Source organism: Cetorhinus maximus, chromosome 4 (genome assembly GCF_964194155.1).
Source record: "Cetorhinus maximus chromosome 4, sCetMax3.hap1.1, whole genome shotgun sequence".
NCBI classification, from domain to species: domain Eukaryota; kingdom Metazoa; phylum Chordata; class Chondrichthyes; order Lamniformes; family Cetorhinidae; genus Cetorhinus; species Cetorhinus maximus.
Window position 1 is genome coordinate 101,762,987 of NC_135882.1, and position 22,155 is coordinate 101,785,141.

A 22,155-nucleotide genomic window follows, 5' to 3' on the forward strand; every position below is an offset into this window, starting at 1 on the left:
TTAAGGGATTAAGACGCCATTTGTGCAGGAACTTACATGAGATGGTGAGCTTAAAGTGGCTGGCAGACACTCAGTGCTGATGTCCCATCTGTTGGTCATGTGTAACATACTTGTGGGCTCTATTCTTTAGATTGCAGCAAGTAGAAGTTTCACTTACCCTGGCAGAGTGGAGCGGAGCAGATCAGATCATTCATCTGTTCCCAGCAATGCACGCAGTCCTTTTCTGGATTCCATGGGCGCTAACCTCCCTGGCAATCTTGTCCCAGGCTGGTGTGGTCAGGTGGGAGGACCTCTTGCTGCCATTCCTCAGAAGGAGGACCTTCCGTCTTTCCTGGACGGCCTGGAGTAGAGTTCCCAGGGAGACTTAGCTGACCCATGATGCAGGGGGTTTGCTTTGCTTGGGTTGTCAATGTATAAATAATCACACAGCATGGCAATCACCTAGTTAAACAGGTGATGGGCATTGATTATCCCATCTAGATAGAAAAAAAAGATACAGCTGGAACACTTTGTATGGAAGCTTCTTGGAAGTCAGTAGCACTGAGGAGTTGTCTTGAAAATAAACCAGCTTGAACCAAAAGACCAGCCTGGATTAATTCTTCCACCACAACCTCTTATTGTGAATAATATGGTAGCAGAGGATGAACTTTAAGCCTTGCTGATTGATTGCTGTACATGAAGATTTTTGTCTCAATCCTCTGAGGGAAAAGAAGTGTAATGTTGTTGACAATTTAAGTTACAGGATGGTGGAAGGACGGTGCAAAATCGCAAGCTTTGACTATCCACCAATTTTTTCTGACTCTGAACCTTATCAGCAATGTAAGGCTGAAGTTGAAATGTGGACCCGGGTTACTGCTATACCCTGGAAGAAGCAAGGTATGGCTTTGGCGTTATCATTACCAGCCAAAAGTAAGATAAGGAGTAAGGTATTTTCAGAGTGGAAAGTGGATGATTTGGATCATGAAGAGGATTGAACCTTCTGTTACAATTTTTGGATAAGTTTTACAAAAAGGATGAGTTATTGGAAGCATATGAAACTTGGACGATCTTTGACAGGTTTAGGAAATCAGATGATCAGTCCATGGAAGGATATATCATGGATTTTGATAAATGGTACAGGAAACTACAGAGATTTGAACTTGAAATTCCGGAATCGGTGTTGGCATTTTAATTACTGGAATGTGCTCGCATTTCCCACGTTGATAGTCTTTTAGTACTAACAGGGTTCAGTTCCGGGAGAAAGAATCTCTCCTAGATCAAATGGCTGCTGCCCTAAAAAAAATTTCTGGGAAAACAGTCGTTCCCTGCCACTTTCTTAGCAAATGCAAACAACTATGCTGTGAAACAAAGGATAGAGAATTCAATGGTAGCCGAATTTCGTCGTTAACCAAATATTAGACGAAGATTCCAATACAAAGAAGAGGTTAATGACACGAGGTCTGAAAATAGTCGTAACCCTCGCCAATTTACCCTAGCAGAGGGTAGTGGGTGTCTGGAATTTGCTGCCTAAGTTGGTGGTAGAGGCAGAAACTCTAAACTCTTTTAAAAAGTACCTGGATCTGCACCTTAAGTACTGTAAGCTGCAGGGCTATGGGCCAGGTGCAGGAAGGTGGGATTAGAAAGGGCACCTGGGTGTCCTCGGGCTGGCATGGACAAGATGGGCCGAATGGCCTCCTTCTGTGCTGTAACTTTTCTATAGTTCTAATTTGAGAGTCGGGACAAAAAGTGTGCCTGAGATGGTTACCGTAGGCGTTTAAACCCAAAAATTGCACGGGAATGGTTAATCGATGTTTTCGGTATGATTCCCAGTATCATTACGCAATGAATTGCCCACAGCGAAGGAATCACGTTTTTGAAGTGACCCACAAGATGGATTCATCTGAAACTGAAAATGATGATGGTGACTGCCATGATGGAATTGTATCGATCGCTGAGAGTTTGAATCTGGTGATGAGTATTTTGATGGTAGATTCCTTCAACGGTGCAGTTCTGAACAGTGGTTGCACTTCTAGGGTGTGTGACATGGACTGGCTTGACTGCTACCTGGAGTCTCTCAGTGAGGCAGACCAGCGGAAGATCAAGGGGTATGAAAGCTCTACCTGCTTCAGGTTTGGAGATGACAATACATTAACATCCTCCACACGGGTGGTCCTCCCTTATAAGATAGCAGGGATCAATCTGTTTATCAGTACTGATGTGGTTTCTAGCGAGATACCACTATTGTTGAGTCGATCTGCGATGAAGAAGGCTCAGATGATCTAGATATGACGAATGATAGAGTAGTAGTATTTGGAAAAAATGTGAATCTACATTTTACTCGGTCAGGCCAATACTGCTTGCCACTAAGGAAGCCAGAGATTTCTCATCAAAAAGTTCATGAAGTTTTGTTAACTACAGAGAATAAGAACTTGGCGGGCAAAAATAAAATAATTTGGAAATTACATAGACAGTTTGCACATCCGGCACCACAGAAACTGAAGACTCTATCTCGAGATGCAGGAGTGGTTGATAAAGGATATGATGACCTTATTGAACAAATCACTGCTCAGTGTGAAATTTACCTTAAATATTGAAAGACACCACCGCATCCTGTTGTGAGCTTGCCACTTGCCAGGGAGTTTACCGATGCAGTGGCAATGGACTTGAAAGTCTGGGACAAGGATAGGAGTATTTTTTACTACACTTCATAGATATGACAACCATATTAAGCCTATCCACTGTGATACATAGTAAAGACAAAAGGACCATTGTTGATAAGGTCATGGAGAAATGGGTAGGAACAGGATTAGGAATACCAACGAAGTTCCTCACAGATATTGGTGGGGAATTCACCTATGAGGAATTTCGAGATATGTGCAAAAATTTAAACATCATAGTTATGCACACTGCAACTGAGAGCCCATTTAGTTATGGTCTTTGTGAAAGAAACCATGTGGTAATAGATGACATCTTACCATAAAATATTAGCTGATCAACCAGGTTGTAAATTGCTAACGGCGCTAGCATGCGCGGTGCACGCAAAGAACTCTCTGCAAACGGCTGGGGGGTACAATCCGTACCAGTTGGTGTACGAAAGAAATCAGAAGTCACCTTCGGTGTTGTCAGATGCTCCCCTGCTCTAGAAGGGACTGGCATTAGCTCCACCTTTACTGCTTATCTGAACGCTTTGCATGCGGGCAGAAAAGCTTTCATTAAAGCTGAGGTTTTGGAGAAAATTCGGCGGGGCCAACAGCACCGCATAAGACCATCGGGAATACAGTTTAGACAAGGAGACATGGTGTATTATAAAAGGGAAGGCCAGAAAGAGTGGAAAGGAACTGGCAAGGTTATAGGGAGTGATGGGAAAGTAGTAATTGTGCAACACAGCAATCAAACTGTTAGGGTACATTCTTTGCGATTAATTGGTACTGACTATACCTTTACAGGCTCTGAACAGGACATAGAACGCGAGGAGGCACCATGCACTTCACATACACATACACACACACACACTGGGTAGTTATGAGGAGCAGACGATGGCAGATACAGGGTTGACTGACTATGAACAAAGTAACACTGAGGTACAGGATAACGCTATTTGTCCAAAAGGGCAACTACCCAAAGAAGGAACAAAAGTAACATACATGCCAGAAGGGACCAGTGTGTGGAGGGATGCCACCATCATAGGGAGAGCAAGAAAGGCCACTGTTAAATACAAGCATTGGCTAAATATGCAGGATGAAGGACAGGAGACAAGATCTATTGATTGGAAAACCGAGGTAAAGGTATGGAAACTCAGAAAGCGCAGTATGAGTTCTGACTGTGGACCAGAAAGTGGTCATGACCCTAGAAAAAAATGACAGACTTGCGAACGGGGTTCTGCTCACACAAGAGAAAGATCATATAGTAATAGTCCAGAAAGGGAGAGGAATGTGAGTAGAGGCCATAGCTTAAGAAGAATAAGGACCAGAGAGCAAGCTAGGAATCTCAATAGGAGTAGAAGTCCTTATGACCGAGAGGTTCTAGTAGCTGCTAATAAATTGGAAAATAAGCTGATAAAGGAAGTCAAATGGAAAGAGTTAGAAAGTTGGAAGGAATTTGGGGTATATTCTGAAATACCTGACAGAGGACAGCCAGCTTTATCTCTCAGATGGATCTGTACAGAAAAGGTACTCCTATAAGGAGTTATAAGGCCAAAGCGAGATTAGTAGCCCCAGACTTTGAAGAGAGACTAGGAGATCAGGATGTCGGAGTGGACTCGCCAACTGCAGGGAAAGCGAGTTTGAAGATTTTTTTTAGCTATTTTGGCATCCTATTCCTCGGGGTGCAAATCAATTGATATAAAGGATGCATTTTTACAGGGGTAGAAGTTTCAAAGGAAAGTTTTATTGAAACTGCCCAAAGAAGCCAGGGATGTAGAAGGAAAGCTATGGAAATTGAAGAAATGTGTTTATGGATTGAATGATGCATATTTTTTTTGGTATTTTTTCCGTGGGGTCTGTCCTGTTGAAAACAGGTTGCATTCAGTTAAAGGCAGAACCGACGATGTTCTACTGGTACCATAAGGAGAAACTAACTGGGATCTTTATCATACATGTTGATGATTTCCTGTGGGGAGGCTCTGTAGAATTTGAACAATGGGTAATCGAGAAGATAAAGAAGGAATTCAAGGTCGGAAGTCAGGCTTCAGGGGCCTTTAAATACATAGGTTTAGACATTAGGCAGAGCATGTTAGGAGTGACATTGAATCAACAATCTAGAAAATGTTAATCATATCCCAATAACACGGGTTAGATCCTCACAAAAAGAGGATCCTGCTACCAAGGAAGAAACGGAACAGTTGAGAAGTTTGGCTGGGCAGTGGAACTAGTTGTGCACTCAGACTAGGCCTGACGCTAGTTATGATGTGTTGGAGTTGAGTACCATGATGAAACATGCTACAGTTGAGCAAGTTCTGAGAGCAAATAAAACACTTAAAAAATTAAATTCTGAGAGATGTGTGCTCAAGTTTCCAGCCTTGGGTGATCCAGAAGATATGAGGTTAGTCATTTTTAGTGATGCTTCACATGCCAATCTTCCAGATGGGTACTCTAGCACAGCAGGGTTCATCGTATCCTTGGTGGGAAAGAATGCTAAATGTTGCCCTCTGGCGTGGGAGGCCAATAAAATAAAAAGGGTAGTGAAAAGCACCTTAGCTGCTGAAATACTAGCCTTGGTAGAAGCACTAGATGTAGGGGTTTACTTATCCAATATACTGACAGAAATATTATATAAGGGGCAATGTGAGAAAAGTTTGCCCATAGAATATTATGTTGATAACCAGTCTCTTTGGGACAATGTTCATTCCACGAAAAGCGTCACTGAATAAAGACTAAGAATAGACCTAGCCAGCATAAAAGAAATGTTAGAGAGAAAAGAGATCTCTAAGATACAATGTGTTGACACAAGTCACCAACTATCAGACTGTTTAACAAAAAGAAGTGCCTGCTCTAAGAAATTATTAAATGTATTGGAAGAGGGGTGTCTAATGATGCAATGGATAAAAAACCTTTTTTGTTTTATAATTGTTTATATATATGTATATATGTTTTATATATATATATGATAAAGGAAATATGGAAACTATAGATGTGGAAATACGTGACATTATTTCCTTCTATTTGTTTAAAAAACATGTTCTTTAAGTTTTTTTTCAAAGTTTTCATTTTAAAAAAAGAAAAGAGGGGAATCTGTCAATGTATAAATAATCACAGCATGGCAATCCCCTTGTTAAAGACAATTGCTAGTTAAACAGGTGATGGGCATTGATTATCCCATCTAAATAGAATAAAAAGATCCAGCTGGAACACTTTGTGTGGAAGCTACTTGGAAGTCAGTAGCACTGAGCAGTTGTCTTGAAAATAAACCAGCTTGAGCCAAAAGACCAGCCTGGATTAATTCTTCCACCACAACCTCTTATTGTGAGTAACAGGGTGCCACAGTTTTCCTCTTCAGCTTAACACCTGGGCTGCGGTGAGTGACTGTCTGTACGGGTGCCATTTAAATATGGCACCAGAACCTTCAACCCCCTGAGGTGACAGCAGGGCAGGCGACTTCCCACAAGATTCACTGTGCTCCTCGCTGATGTATAATTAATAAGCTAAAAAGAAGACTGCACATGTTTCAGCCATCACGCAGCCCAGCGGGAATCATGCTGATTTTCCTGCCCGCCACCACGCAGACTACAAAATGGAAAGTTCCGCCCTGTTTTGCTCGACTGGATCTTTCCAGAGTCTTGGGTGACCTTTATTACAATACTCAGGCAGCGGTTCAACACTATACGAAAAACAATCACTGATGCTCCTTTCAGATGGGCTTTGCAACTCATTAACTACAAAATTAAATCTACTAAACAAAGAGTGTGAGTCGTCCAATTATTTAATTGGGCACGTTTCCCGTAATACAAGGCGCAATTGAGACATTTTGTCCGTGACAGCCTCATACAACCCCCTCAATTTCATGAATAGGAAAGAGTTTCATTCTTTCAATAACTACCTAGTGTGATGCCAATCACTTTATTCTATACATTAAAGCCTGCAAACCAGCAAGTTTTCATCATAATTTTCTCATGTGACTATCAACCTCAGCAGTACTGATGACTGAAAACCATGTTTCAGGATAGCTAATTGGTGATCAAGGATATCCCCCACAGTCCTGGCTCATGCTTTCAATGCAGAATTGGCAGATAGAGGGGAACAATAAATGTAAGGAAGCCCATGGGGCTACAAGGACTGTGACAGAGTAGAGCAGGCAACTGGTTTTCTGTAGTCTTTATTTTTTTAGGTCCCTGGACAAATCTGGTGGAGCCCTCCAGTAAAGCCCAGCAAGCGTGTCCACATTTATTGGAGCTTGCTGCATGCATTGATGTGCAGAAAGGATTATTGCCTCCTGAAGCTGAAGAGGAATGACAATGAAAAGGGAGATGGTCCTCCATCCTCAAGGCAGCAGGCTGCTGAACAAGAGAGGAGATGGAACAAGAGAGCCATCAGCACGTGGACAGAGAAAGAAGACTGCTCATTTCTAATTTATTTCAACAATGAAGAAGGAAGTTACACAGAAAATGAAAATGCTTCCCTCATGCCACACCCTAAACATGTCTCATGAACACCTGCGTTTTCAAACGCAGCTCTATCTTGGCTCTGTAATGGAAACTGCAACTTCTTGCATTTCATCTACTCAATTCATTAAATTGCTTGCATCCAGAGAAATGATCTCTGAAGTGAAATCTAAGTAACTAAATAATTTTTAATTTCTTGTATATTTTCCAAATTACGACAATAATTTCAAAGACTAACTATAGCTACTACTACTCCTTACAATTATGAATACCCGTGTGCCTATTTTCTTACGAGATTATACTCCTAATGTCCTACTTCTACACGATGCTTCCAGAGTTAAAGGAGGTTCAGAGAGCCTAAGATATGGGTACCTGGAACATGTCAGCTGGAGCCATTGAGGACTGAGGGTGACTCTTGCCTCACTGAAACTGATGTCTCAGAGTTCTGGTTCTAATATCCTTTATTTTAGTATGCCAAGGGGTGCTGGACCTGCATCTGAAGGTCCTTCATGTACTGGAATAGGTAGAGGTCTTAAAAAAATAGGCTCTTTGGGAAATGATCACACAGAGTGGTTGGAAAAGGAGTACAGCACAGTGAAGTTGAGAATTTAGTGAGAGTGGAAATTTGGTGCGGAAAGGGAAGGAGATGTTGGCCCAGATCTTCCAGCGTTCATATTGTTGGAGACCAAGCGGACCCAGAAGGTGTGTTACCGGACCCCTCAGAAGCCCCGACGGTAGACTCTGTGTGAATTGCCCAGGAAGTTTGAACGTACGAATTAGGTGCAGGGGTGGGACACCTGGCTCCTCAAGCCTGCTCTGCCATTCACTAACATCATGCCTTCTGGAAATCTAAGTACAGTACATCCACCAGTTCCCCTTTGTCCACAGCACATGTTGCTTCTTCAAAGAACTCCAATAAATTGGTTAAACATGATTTTCCTCTCACAAAACCATGTTGACTCTGCTTGATTACCTTGAATTTATCTAAGTGCCCTGCTGTAACGTCTTTAATAATAGCTTCTAACATTTCCCATATAGCAGATGTTAAGCTAACTGGCCTGTAGTTTGCTTTCTGCCTCCCTCCCTTTTTGAATAAAGGAGTTACATTTGTTATTTTCCAATCTAATGGAACCTTCCCCAAATCTAGGGAATTTTGTAAAATTAAAAACGTGTCAACTATCTCACCAGCTTCATTTAAGACCCTAGGATGAAGTCCATCAGGTCCTAGGAACTTGTCAGCCTGCAGCTCTAACAATTTGCTCAGTACCACTTCCCTGGTGATTGTAATTTTCTTAAGTTCCCTCCTCCCTTCCATTTCCTGATTTACAGCTATTTCTGGGATGTTACTTGTATCCTCTACAGTGAAGACAGATGTAAAATACCTGTTCAATTCATCTGCCATCTCCTTATTTTCAATTATTAATTCCCAGACTCACTTTCTGTGGGACCAACACTCACTTTGTTAACTTTTCCTTCTAAAATATTTATAGAAGTTCTTACTATCTGTCTTTATATTTCTAGCTAGCTTTCTCATGTATTCTAATTTTTCCCTCCTTATTAATCTTTTTGTCATTTTTTGCCTCTTTTTATATTCTATCCAATCTTCTGACCTACCACCCATCTTTGCACAACTGTATGCTTTTTCTTTAAATTTGGCATTATCTTTAAGTTTTTTAGTTAACCACGGATGGTGAATGGAATTTTTCTTTCTTGCTGAAACGTATCTATTCTGTGCATTCTGAAATATCCCTTTAAATGTCTGCCACTGCATCTCTATTGACCTATACCTTAACCTAATTTGCCAGTTCACTTTAGCTAGCTCCACTTTCATGTCCTCATAATTGCCCTTATTTAAGTTTAAAATATTAGTCTTGGACTCACTCATCTATCCCTCAAACTGAATGTAAAACTCAATCATATTATGATCACTGCTACCCAGGGGCGTCTTCACAATGATGTCATTAATCAATCCTATCTTGTTGCACAATACCAGGTCTAATATAGCCTGCTCCCTGGTTTGCTCTAGAACGTGTTATTCTAAGAAACTATCCTGAAAACATTCTATGAACTCCTCATCTAGGCTATCTTTGCCAATCTGATTTTTCCAGTCTATATAGAACCATAGAAAAGTTACAGCACAGAAGGAGGCCAATCAGCCTATCTTGTCCATGCCAACCCGCGGACACCCAGGTGCCCTTTCTAATCCCACTTTCCTGCACCTGGCCCATAGCCCTGCAGCTTACAGCACTTAAGGTGCAGATCCAGGTACTTTTTAAAAGAGCTTAAAGTTTCTGCCTCTACCACCAACTTGGGCAGCGAATACCAGACACCAACTACCCTCTGCGTAAAAAAGTTCTTCCTCATGTCCCCCCTACACCTTCTGCCACTTATCTTGAATCTATGTCCCCTGGTTCTAGAATTCTCCACCAAGGGAAACAATTTTATCCTGTCCACTCTATCTATTCCCCTCATAATTTTGTACACCTCAATCAAGTCACCTCTCAGCCTTCTTTGTTCTAAGGAAAATAACCCCAACCTATCCGATCTCTCCTCGTAGCTACACTTTTCTAACCCTGGCAACATTCTTGTAAACCTCCTCTGCACTCTCTCCAGAGCTATTACGTCCTTCCTGTAATGTGGTGACCAGAACTGCACACAATACTCCAGTTGTGGCCTCACCAGTGTTTTATACAATTCCAATATTATATCCTTACTTTAAAATTCTATACCTCTGCCAATGAAGGAGAGCATTCCATATGCCTTCTTTACAAATTTGTCAACTTGAACTGCTGCCTTCAGGGGCCTGTGTACTTGTATGCCAAGATCTCTCACTTCATCTACCCCTCTTAGTATATTCCCATCTATTGTGTAATCTCTATAATTGTTTGACCTCCCTAAATGTATGACCCCACACTTCTCTATGTTAAAATCCATCTGCCACTTTACCACCCACTCCACCAACCCATCTATATCGTTTTGGAGATTATGGCTATCCTCTATACTATCCACTACTCAGCCAATCTTTGTGTCATCTGCAAATTTCCCAATCATGCCCCCCATCTTCACATCCAAATCGTTAATATATAACACAAACAGCAAGGGTCCCAACACCACTTGAGACAACTTTCCATTCGCAAGGGCATCCATCGACCATTACCCTTTGTTTCCTGTTACAAAGCCAACCTTTTATCCAGTTTGCCACATTACCCTGAATCCCATGGGCTTTTACTTTCCTGACCAATCTGCCATGTGGGACCTTGTCAAATGCCTTGCTAAAATCCATGTACACAACATCCACTGCACTACCTTCATCAACCCTTTTTGTCACTTCCTCAAAGAATTCAATCAAATTTGTGAGGCAAGACCTTCCTTTAACAAATCCACGCTGACCATCCCTGACTAGTCCATGCCTTTCCACATGACAGTTAATCCTATCTCAGGATTGATTCTACTAATTTGCTCACCACTGATGTAAGACTAACTGGCCTATAATTGTTTGGCATTTCCTTTGATCCCTTTTTAAACAATGGAACTATGTTTGCATTTCTCTAGTCCTCCGGTACCTCCCCTGTCTAGTGAAGATTGGAAAATCATCCTCAGAGCATTTGCTATCTCCTCCCTGGTTTCCTTCAGCAGCCTTGAAAACAATCCATCTGGCCCTGGTGATTTATCAACTTTCAAGGATTTCAACCCTTCGAGTACTTCCTCTCTCTTTATGACTATCCCGTCCAATATCTCGCAGAATTCCTCCTGGACTACTATATCTACATCCTCCCTTTCCTTTGTAAACATGGAGACAAAATATTCATTCAAAACCCTTCCCACAGCCTCTGCATTTACACACAAGTTTCCATCTTCATCTCTGATAGGTTCCACTTTTTCCTTAACTAACCTTTTAGCATTAATGTATTGGTAAAACATCTTTGGGTTATCTTTAACTTTACTTGCTAATCTTTTTTCATGCCCTCTCTTTGATTTCCTTTTTTACTTCGTCCCTGCACTTCCTATATTCATCTAGGCTATCTGCAGTGCTTAGTTCTTTGTGCCTATCGTATGCTTTCTTTTTCTGTTTGATCTTCCCCTGTATTCCTCTAGACAACCAGAGGGGTCTAGATTTGACAGTACCACCCTTATTTTTGTAGGGGACATGTCTACTTTGTACAATTAGGATCTCGCTTTTTAGTGCTTCCCACTGGTTTTCCACTGTTTTATCCTCCAGCAGTGCTGTCCAGTCCACCTCAGCCAAGTCCCTTCTCATTTCTGCAAAATTTGCCTTCCCCAATTCAAGACTTTTATTCCTGCCTTCTCTTTGTCCTTTTCCATGGTAATGCTAAATCTAACTGAATTGTGATCACTGTCCCCGATATGGTTGCCAACTGTCACTTCACCCACTTGCCCTTCTTTGTTCCCCAAGACTAGGTCAAGAATTGCATCTCCTCTCATTGGGTTTGTCACTAATTGGTTGAAAAAATTTTCCTGGACACACTGCATGAATTTTTCTCCCTCAGTGCCCCTTATATTGTTTGAATCCCAGTTGATATTAGGATAGTTGAAGTACCCTACTATTATTGCCCTCTTGTTCTTACAAGCAGAAATCTGCCTACATATTTGTTCTTCTATCTCCCTTTCACTATTTGGGGGTCTGTAGTATACTCCCAGTAGTGTGACTGCCCCTTTTTTTATTTCTAAGCTCAATCCATAAAGCCTCGTTTGTTGACCCATTTAGTATATCATCCCTTCTCACAGCTGGAATTGATTCTTTGACCATTAGTGCTACCCCTCCTTTTTTATCTCCTACTCTATCGTGTCTGAAGACTCTATAACCAGGGATATTAAGCTGCCAGTTTTGTCCCTCCTTTAGCCAGATCTCCGTTATAGCAATGACATCCTGCTGCCATGTGTCTATCTGTGCCCTTAACTCATCTACCTTATTTGTAATACTCCTTGCATTGAAGTATAAACAGCTTAACCCTGTCAATCTCCCTTGCTGGACACTTTTTAAACTTTGCTTCTCCTGTAACTCTATGTCTATCACAACATCCCTAGCTAATGTTCTACCTCCATTTTTCTGATCTGAATCTGACCTATCTGATCCTACTCCTGGGATCCCATCCCCTTGCCACACTAGTTTAAATACTTCCCAACAGAACTAGCAAAAGCTATACAGTTTATCTCCTAACTCCCTGTACTGAGCTTGCAGGGCCTCATCCCTTAGTTTACCTGTATGTACCACGACCACTGGCTATTTACCTTCCCTCCCCAGAATGTCCTGCAGCCGCTCTGTGACATCCTGGACCCTGGCACCAGGGAGGCAACATACCATCCTTGATTCACATTTGCGGCCACAGAAGCGTCTGTCTGTGCCCCTAACTATGAATCCCCTATCACTATAGCCCTGCCACTTGTTTTCCTCCCGCCCCTCTGAGCAGCAGAGCCACCCACAGTGCCGTGAACTTGGCTGTTGATTAAAATCCCCCATGATTATCACCTTACCTTTCTGACAAGCTCCCATTATTTCTTCCTTTATACTCCAACCTATCTTGTGGGTACAGTTAGGGATTTGTACACCACTCCCACAAGTGACTTCTTGACTTTATCATTTCTCATCTCTACCCAAACTACTTCTACATCCTAGTTGCCTAAACTAAGGTCATCCCTCTCTGTTGTGCTAAAGCCATTATTAATTAACAGAGCCACTCCTCCACCTTTTCCTAGCTGCCTGTCCTTCCTAAATGTCATGTACTTCTGATGGGCAATTCCCCTGCTCCCCGGGACCCTCTGGAAAGGTCTCCAACTCGGAGTTAGAGTTGGAGACTTTGGAAGGTTCCAACTTACTTACCTGAATAGTTACCCAGGAAATGTTAGACAAAAGAAACCTAGTCTAACACCTGGGTAGCTATACAACTGACCCGCTCAATCACTCAGTGACACACCCCATTCCAGGCTACCTCCCCGACCGCCCCGACTGCTCCCTTGACTAGCCCACAACCCAACTCGCCCCCTGATCCGACCTCACCACCCGATTCCAGCCCCCGAACCAATTCCCTACCCAACCCAACCTTACTAGCCCCTGATCTGACCTGACTAGCTCCCAACCCAGCTGCCACCCTGCCCACCTACCCCACCTACTCCCTTACCTTACACCAGCCCCTTACCTTACACACTTATCTTCTCTCCGTAGCCATTTTCAAAGCAGCTTTGGGACATTTAAACTCTCTACCTACTGGAATATGGCAACTAGTGCCATAAAAAGAGAGCGTAGCTTGTGTGTGGAGGATCACTCAGAAATATCGGAGGAAGGTAAGAGTGCATTTTTTTGTCTGATCAAGGTCAGAAATAGGATTTCCAATCCTGATTGGAAGATCTGGGTCTTTGCACAAATATTTGTAGTGTTTAGATCCTCTCCACAGATGCTGTCAGACCTGCTGAGTTTTTCCAGCTATTTTTGTTTTTGTTTGTATTTATAGTGCTTTGTGTCCTTGTACATGAATCGCAAAAAGTGAGCATGTAGGGATAGCAAGTAATTAGAAAGACAAATGGAATGTTAGCCTTTATTGCAAGGAGGATGGGGTATAAAAGTAGGGAAGTCTTACTACAACTTTGCAGGGCATTGGTGAGACCACACCTAGAGTACTGTGTACTGTTTGGTCTCCTTACTTAAAGAGTAAGTTACTTACTTTCCTTACCCCTTACTTTCATTGGAAGCAGTTCAGAAGAGGTTCACTAGTTTGATTTCTGGGTCAAAGGCATTGCCTATATACTCATTGGAGTTTAGAAGAATGAGAGGTGATCTTATTAAAACATTTAAGATTCTGAGAGTGCTTGACAGGATAGATGCTGAGAGGATGTTTCCCTTATGAGGCAATCTAGAAATAGGGGTCATGGTTTAAAAATGAGGGGTGTCACATTTAAAATGGGGATGAGAAGGAATTTCTTTGAGGGTTGTTAGTCTTTGGAATTCTCTCCCACAAAGAGCAGTAAAGGCTGGGTGATTGAATATATTCAAGGCTGAGTTAAACAGATTTTTGATCTACAAGGGAGTCAAGGGTTATGGGAGTAAGTAGAGAAGTGAAGTTAAGACCACAATCAGATCAACCATGTTCTTATTGAATGGCACAGTAGGTTCAATAGGCCAAAAGGCCTACTCCTGCTCCTATTTCTTATGATCTTATGTCAGATATAATGCCATATAACAGCCCTGTCAGCAAGTTGAAGCCCATAGAATAAAAAGGACAGTGGCAATACGGTTACAAAGTTGACTGAGTGACATGAAACAGGGAGTAGTGATGAACAGTTGTTTTTCAGACTGGCGGGGTGTATACAGTGGGATTCTCCAGGGATTGGTACAAGGACCATTGCTTTTCTTGATCAAAAATAATGATCTACACAATTTCAAAAGTTGCAGATGGCACAAAACTTGGAAGTATTCTAAACTGTGAGGAGGATAGTGTAAACTTCAAGAGGGTGGAATGGAAAGACGAATGGAAGATGGAATTTAATGCAAACAAGTGTGAAGTGTTACATATGATAAGAAGAACAAGGAGAAGCAATATACAATCAAGAATATAATTCTAAAAGGAGTGCAGGTGCACTGGGGCACTGAGGCCTAAGAGCACAATTTGTTGAAGGTGGCAGGACAGGTTGAAAGGGTGGTCAGAACAGTGGCAAGGGGAATTTAAAAATGTTGGAGAGGAGCTGCTTGCAGGATTCCCATTCCCATTCCCAATGCTGGCAATTTTCACCAGTGTGAGGTAAGGGTGTGGGTAATAAGCCTGCACCCTACACTCCCGTCCTGGCTGGCTCCATTGCATAGGTAAGCATCTCTTCCCCACCGCCCACAATTTTCATGGAGTCAGGCCGGCTTCTCAAAGACACGTGATTCATGGTGCCTCAGAGGAGTCATGAACCATTGTCTGGATTCGGGGGCCTTTTGTAAGGCCTGTTAAAAAGGTCTTATCCATGCCCCTCTGCATCCTCCATGCCCACTTACCCAGCATGCACTACAGAACCAATAACAATGGCAAGTCTTGAAATGCATTAAGAAACTACCCATTCAGAAATGTGCTATGAAAAAAACTGCTGTTCTTACAATCCTAGACTTAGACCTTAGTGCCCAGGGGACAATTTCAAAATCTGCAGATGATACGAAACTTGAAAGCATTGTGAACTGTGAAGAGGATAGTGTAAAGCTTCAAAATGGCATAGACCAGTTGGTGGAATTGGCGGACAGGTGGCAGATGAAGTTCAATGCGGAAAAATGAGGCGATTCATTTTGGTAGGAAGAACATGGAAAGATAATAAAAAAGGGGTACAATTCTAAAGAGGGTGTAGGAGCAAAGGGACATGGTGTATATGTGCATAAGTCATTGAAGGTGGCAAGACAGGTTGAGAGAGTGGTTAAAAAAAGGCACACAGTATACTGGGCTTTATTAATATAGGCTTTATTAATAATGGCATAGAGTACAAGAGCAAGGAGGTTATGATGAATTTTTATAAGACACTAGTTCATCCTCAGCTGGATTATTGCATCCAGCTTTGGGCACTGCACTTTAGGAAAGATGTGAAAGCATTGGGAAGAGTACAGAAAAGATTCATGAGAATGGTTCCAGAGATGAGGAACTTCAGTTATGAAGACAGATTGGAGAAGTTAGGCCCGTTTTCCTTAGAGAAAAGAAGGCTGAGAGGAGATTTGATAGAGGTATTCAAAATCATGAGGGGTCTGAACAGAGTAGATAGGGAGAAACTTTTTTTTAATTCATTCATGGGATGTGGGCACCGCTGGCTAGGCCAGCAGTTATTGCCCATCCCTAACTGCCCTTGTTCAGAGGGCATTTAAGAGTCAATCACATTGCTGTGGGTCTGGAGTCACATGTAGGCCAAGCCAGGTAAGGACAGCAGATTTCTTTCCCTGGAGGGCATTAGTGAATTAGATGGGTTTTTACAACAATCTGCAATAATTTAATTGTCATCATCACACTTTTAATTCCGGGTTTTTCTGAATTCAAATTCCACCATTTGAACCTGGGTCCCCAGAGCATTACCCTGGGTGTCTGGAATACTAGCCCAGTGACAATACCACTATGCTATCGCCTCTCCCACTCATGAAATGATTGAGAACGAGGGGGCACCAATTTAAAGTATTTGCAAAGGAAGCAAAAGTGATATGAGAAAAAACACTTTCATGCATAACTGGTTAAGGTCTGAAAAGCACCGTCTGAGAGTGTGTTGGAGGCAGGTTCATAACGAGGCATTCTAAAGAGGACTACACAGTTGTTTGAAAAAGGAAGAATGTGCAGGATTATGGGAGAAGGCAGGAGGATGGCACTAAGTAAATTGCTCATTCAGAGATCCAGTGCAGGCAGAATGGGCTGAATGGCTTCCTTATGCGTTGTAAAAATCTGCAATTATGTGATTTTTCCATTCTATTTCCTACTTCAAGATCCAGAGGACACCGATTTAAGGCGAATGGCAAAATAACCAAAGGACAAAAGGAAAAACCTTTTTATACTGCAAGTGGTTACAATCTGGAATTCACTGCCTAACAGTGTGATGGCAACAGTTTTAACAGTAGCTTTCAAAAGGGAATTGGATAATCATCTGAAGGTAAAAAAGGTGAGGGAGTGGGACTAGTTGTGTTGCCCTTACAGAGGGCTGGCTCAAATATGAAAGGCCGAATAGCCTCATTTTACGCTGTAACCATTCCATGACTCTAGGATTAGATGTCTTAATGTAATATGTGGTAGCTATGAACGCACTCACATACATAATAAGGGCCACTTCCACAGGTTTGTGGTGGGTGAGCAGAAACTGCACACCCCCACTAATCTGCCATTCAAAGTAATATCCAGCTCCTTGACTCTTATATCACTAGAGACTTAATGAAACCAAGCTTAGAAAATTATCCTGAAAGCTTTGCCACAACAAAATTATATAAAACCAGGAGAGTTTCTTCAAAGCTGATACTGAAATACTAACACTAAAGCAGCATTGGCTTGGCTGACTATTTTATGGGTCACGGTCAATAATTTTATCAAGTCCAAGTTAATTAAATGCACCTGAAATTCTAACCTTCCTTCTAACTTTATAGCAGAATTGTTAATGCCTGATCACATTATGTAAATACTATTAAAATTATTATTCCATCATGTATGCTGTGTATTCTATCAGAATTTAAAAAAAAGATCTGCAGCATATACACCATTGCCGGAGTTTCACTGATGACATTTTGCATGAAGAAAGATTTAATTTGAATTAAATTATAATTTACATGGATATCTCTCTGCCTTTGCCACTACTGAAATATTTTTGTGATTCACTGAACATGATTGGCATTACACCTATACATTAGCTTGAAAGTCAAACCACGCTACGTAATTGAGGCAGCAATTTCTGGGGGATGGGCATACTTGCACTGCTAACTGACATGGTGCAGGAATGATGCACTGCAAGTGGCGTATGTAGGCATAAAATTCAATTGCCAGGAATCACCAGTGAGTCATCCCATAATTCTTCAGTGATGTAATCGCCATCACATTTCTATAGAACATGCTGTATTCAATATTCTACTGCAGATTGCTGTAGCTACAGGAGATGCATATACATCAGTTACATAGACAGCTGTCTGCAGTGAAGTGTTAAATGTGTTTTTTGGAAATACAGCCAATGAGGTGACAATGACAAGGACAATTTAAATGGATGAAGCACAGGGTCATTCTGCAAAGTAATTTCAGATGAACCATAAGTGAAGCGGTCTGGCCTAAAAATCTGTTTTATGAATTCAAATAAAAATGCACTTCATTCAAATCATAAAGGATGAAAAAATGTAAGGTTTGCATACTTTCTTTAATTAATAATATATCTACAACTGTAATGTTAGCTTTGAAAAGAGGAAAAAGGTTTTTTTACAAAAACTTGCATTTGCCTTTATCGAAATACTATATATTTACTCCTTTTGAAGTATCTACAGAGCTTGTATATCCAACATGATATAAAACTTGTCCTAACTAATTGATTTTAAAATAAATGAACAAAACTAAAATCCTACAGAATTTTAAAAAAAGCTTTTGGATTTTCCATTGAAATTTTTCTGAAATTAGAAACCATGGGAAAAGATTTTCAGCATAGAATCATAAAATTTTACAGGATAGAAGACGCCCATTGGGCCATCAAGACGGAGCTGATGGTTGTCTTTACACAAGCCAACTAATCTAACTCACTTAACTGCTCATTTGCTCTTCTCTTTAATATTCTTTTGCAATTCCCTTTCAAAAGAATTTATAGATTCCTCTTCAGCAATACTATGTGGGAGAGAAATCTATATTTAATCATCCTCACTATAAAGATCTTTTGCTAGCCTCTCCTTTAATTCTTCTGAAGTTGTGGTCTCTTGTTGCCACTTCTTGTTACACCAGAGGAGAAAATGATAATCATTCTCAGTATAACAGGCATAAATTTTCAAGTTTCATGTAGCTACACTTTCAAATATAATCTTCAAGGGCAATGTTAGAGCCACACCGCCAGGTAGTTTATTCAAATTTCTCCAGTCACTACAAACAAATTCTTAAGTTCTGGAAACACATTTGTCAGGTAAATAAATAGGCCACATTTAGAGAGATGCATTGTTGCGATTCTTTAAAGTGTGAGAAAGATACTTATCTCAAAGAGTTCAGTGGGGTGTGATATCCCATATTTATAATATGGAACTGTTTAAGTATACACCCTAAACGTTCCCATCTCATTAAAACTGCTTTGCCAGTTTAGATAATGCCCAACAATTGTTTTTGCCAACTACAGCCTAAGATTTGGCAAAATGTGACAGAGTGCAATAACTACCCAAATAGGTTTCATGAAAAACATTGGCCAAGATTTTATGGTCCCGCCGAACTGAGTGGAGATTTAAATGGCTAGCCGCAACCACCCAGGGGGGGAGACACGCCATGGCGGGGCTGTAAAATCCTGGCCATTGCTCCATAATCTTTCCTTCATCTCAGTATTCACAACATGTGTTGATACTGTAAGCTCAATTTGCCTGGTAGAGAACGTTCAGCCTTCAGCAGAACTATAAAAAATGGAAAGAAGCAAAATAAAGTTTTTTTATATAATAGTCTACAGAAAAGTTACTTTGTTAAATATATTTTCTACTGTGTAGTTTATAGGCAGATCAGATTTTAGTAGATCAGAAACAACTATTACATTGAAGTACCTCAGCATGTACAGTTCAAGGTCTAGTACATTTGGGACAGATTTTATCCAAGGACAGAAACCAAAAACTAATATGCTTTGAAGGAAGATTACAACATTTGTGAATCAAATTTTGCAGTAATGAGAATTGTTTATAAAAAGTTATTAACTTGATTGTACAGTTGGCTAATTGTAGAAATAAAATAATTTTGAATACTACAGTAATTGATATTTTGCAAGAATACTAATATAAGGGGAAAACAACAATTTATACTGTGTGTGAAGAGAGTGCTGATTGGTTGGCAAGTGGCATTGCCATGGAGAATGTACCAGTGATAATGCCTGACAATTAACTGCCAAGCATTGTTTGGATGTTAAACCAGGTAGCTCGACCCTGATATTCCTCAGGGCAATGCCTTGACCAGAGTCAGCAAATGGCTGTCACTTATTTTGTTGAGCTGAAACAGGTGCAATGTGTGTACATGTTCTTTCTGTCTGCAAAGAACAGGGCCCTGTGTATTAATATATGTAGCTTCCAGTACACTCAAATGCACCACACTGCGAGCTCAAATGACAATCTTAAATTGGTTGTCAGCGTTATGCTTAGCACACTAAGGATTATTTAGTAAATGTTGTCCAATCACAGAATCACATGTAATGTTGGACACTGTTTTGAGTTTTGCAAGCAAGGGCTGGTTGGGTATGGTCTGTACCCTGCCTGTTGCGAACAGCGGGTGGGACATGTTGTTTGATACGATCCACCAGTCTTTGGGACATACAGCTTACATACCTGGCATCACACTGGCACTGAAATTCATATACCACATTACTCATTTGTGTGATAGGCAGAATGTCTTTTTGGCTTGACGGCAGCCTCCTGTTAGTGACTTCGGCATGTCTCTTTTTTTCAGCAATACTCAAGTTCTATACTACCAAATTACTAATTGATATTTAATGAGACCTACAGGATACTTTACATTTACTTTTAAAACTCAATTTATCTACATTGCACATCAAAAAACATTTACAGAAAAACTATCAGTGAAATCTGTGCCAGTGCAAAGTGGAAAGATGCTTTTGTATGTTCAGAGTTGTGTGTAAATCGCACATTAAAAGGGTCCTACATGCTATAGACATAATCGAAACTACTGATTTAACACCAGCCAGTCACAGAATGATACTGTGTCACCAGAAAAATAAGCAAGAAGTGAGAACATGCACTTTTAACACAAGGTTACGCCAATGTGGGAAATTCATAGACATACAGTTGTGTGAATTTCACACTTCCAAACACACACCACAGGTTATCAAACTGGGTCCACAGGCCTAAGAGTTCTGCAGGGGGATCCCATAGGGACCCCTGAGGTCATCAAATTTCTGCCTGTCACTAGTTTTGGTACTTGGTGCTTTGTTATCACATTATGTATTAGAATACTGCAGTAGAACTAGAGGTCTTCTGAATTATTCTTGCAGGATGGGATGGCAGCTGACAATTCCATCTTTCAGAAGTTAGTACAGGGAAATCCCAGGAATGTGTCAAAACTTGTAGGGGTTCCCAACACTAAAATGTTTGTAAACTGTGTTGTAAAATTATTCAGACAAAACAGTGAACTTGATGTCCCACACGTTGCAGTGATCACCACCTAACTGCCTGCACATGCAAAACCATGAACATGTATGAAAGAATACATAACTGGATTATTTTAAATGTGCAGCAATTTGGTCTTCAACAAATCCTACAGCTAACTTCGTATCAGAAAACACTGAACATTGCAATTTTCCTTCTTACACCACAAATGCAAAAGCACAAATAGTGCAATATTGTAAAAAAAAAAACAAAAACACACATAACACTGTCGGCATTTCCAAACATACCAACAGAATTTGAGTTTAACATGTAGACGACGACCTTCTAACCAGGCAGATCTAACCACAGGATTAATCTTCACAACGCACTGGCTCTTAGTTTGGGGCTAGATGTCAGCAGCTTCCAGCAGACCTTGGCATGTTCTCCAGTTTCCCTGTGTGACACTCTTCAGCAGAGCTGGCCTAGGCGCATTCCCCACTAACATTACATCACTGACCGCGTTTGATTAAAATCTGCACCGCAACAGGCTGAAGAGGAACCCGGATTGACATAAATTCCCGCTGCAGTGGACTGCAAAGCCCACCCGGTGCTTTTGTTGCAATAAAAACGTAAGAATGCTTTGCTCAAAGAGAGAGAAAAAATAAACTGAAGTCCTTCAGTCAGATTACAGTCTCACACACACTCGTATAAAAAACGGACAACCAGTCGCACAAGCTAAAACTTAAGAGATATTACATTGCCGAATAATGTAAACATATCATTACCCGAGGGCTACAGTTTATGAAGGTCATTTGACACATTTTAGGCACATTGTTAGAAAAAAAATAGCCATACACACTCACCAAATATACAGTCGGCAAAGCTCTGCGGCAATGGGGATTTTCCACACATGCTTCACTTCAGTTTTCCCTTTCACAATCCAATTAAAGATGTATGTTTATTTATAGATTTTTTTTTCTCTCTTTGAAATGTTTATTACTTTCCTCTTTACGTCGGCGCGGAGTGGGAAAGGGATGGACAAGAAAAACCTAGTCTTAGCGTCGTGCAGCGGAGTGCAAGTTATTCAGCGCATCCTCCAGCTGTGAGCTGCCGATTCCTGCAGGCGGCACGCGCTTCCCAGGCACAGAGCGAGTGGCGATATGACAGTGTGTGAATGGCAACCAGAGCCTGAACGTCCACTGCCACTTATTGCAGGCAATGTAACTGCAGCACAAGTCCTAGCAGGGTTTCTCCCAAGTGAATGGATGCCGGGGGGGGGGGGGGGGGGGCGGGAGAGAGACATCATGCCTATACCTTTACCGGTGTTTATAAC

General features: G+C 41.2%; 1 protein-coding gene across 1 annotated transcript in view; it reads right to left on the reverse strand.

The window, feature by feature from the left end:
* dtna (dystrobrevin, alpha) overlaps nucleotides 1–21,905 on the reverse strand; it is a 437,527-nt gene extending 415,622 nt beyond the window's left edge. The window contains exon 1 of the mRNA XM_078540552.1: nucleotides 21,686–21,905. The gene's annotated coding sequence lies outside the window, so the exon portion shown is untranslated. The remainder of the gene's footprint in view (nucleotides 1–21,685) is intronic.
* Nucleotides 21,906–22,155: the final 250 nt, after the last annotated feature.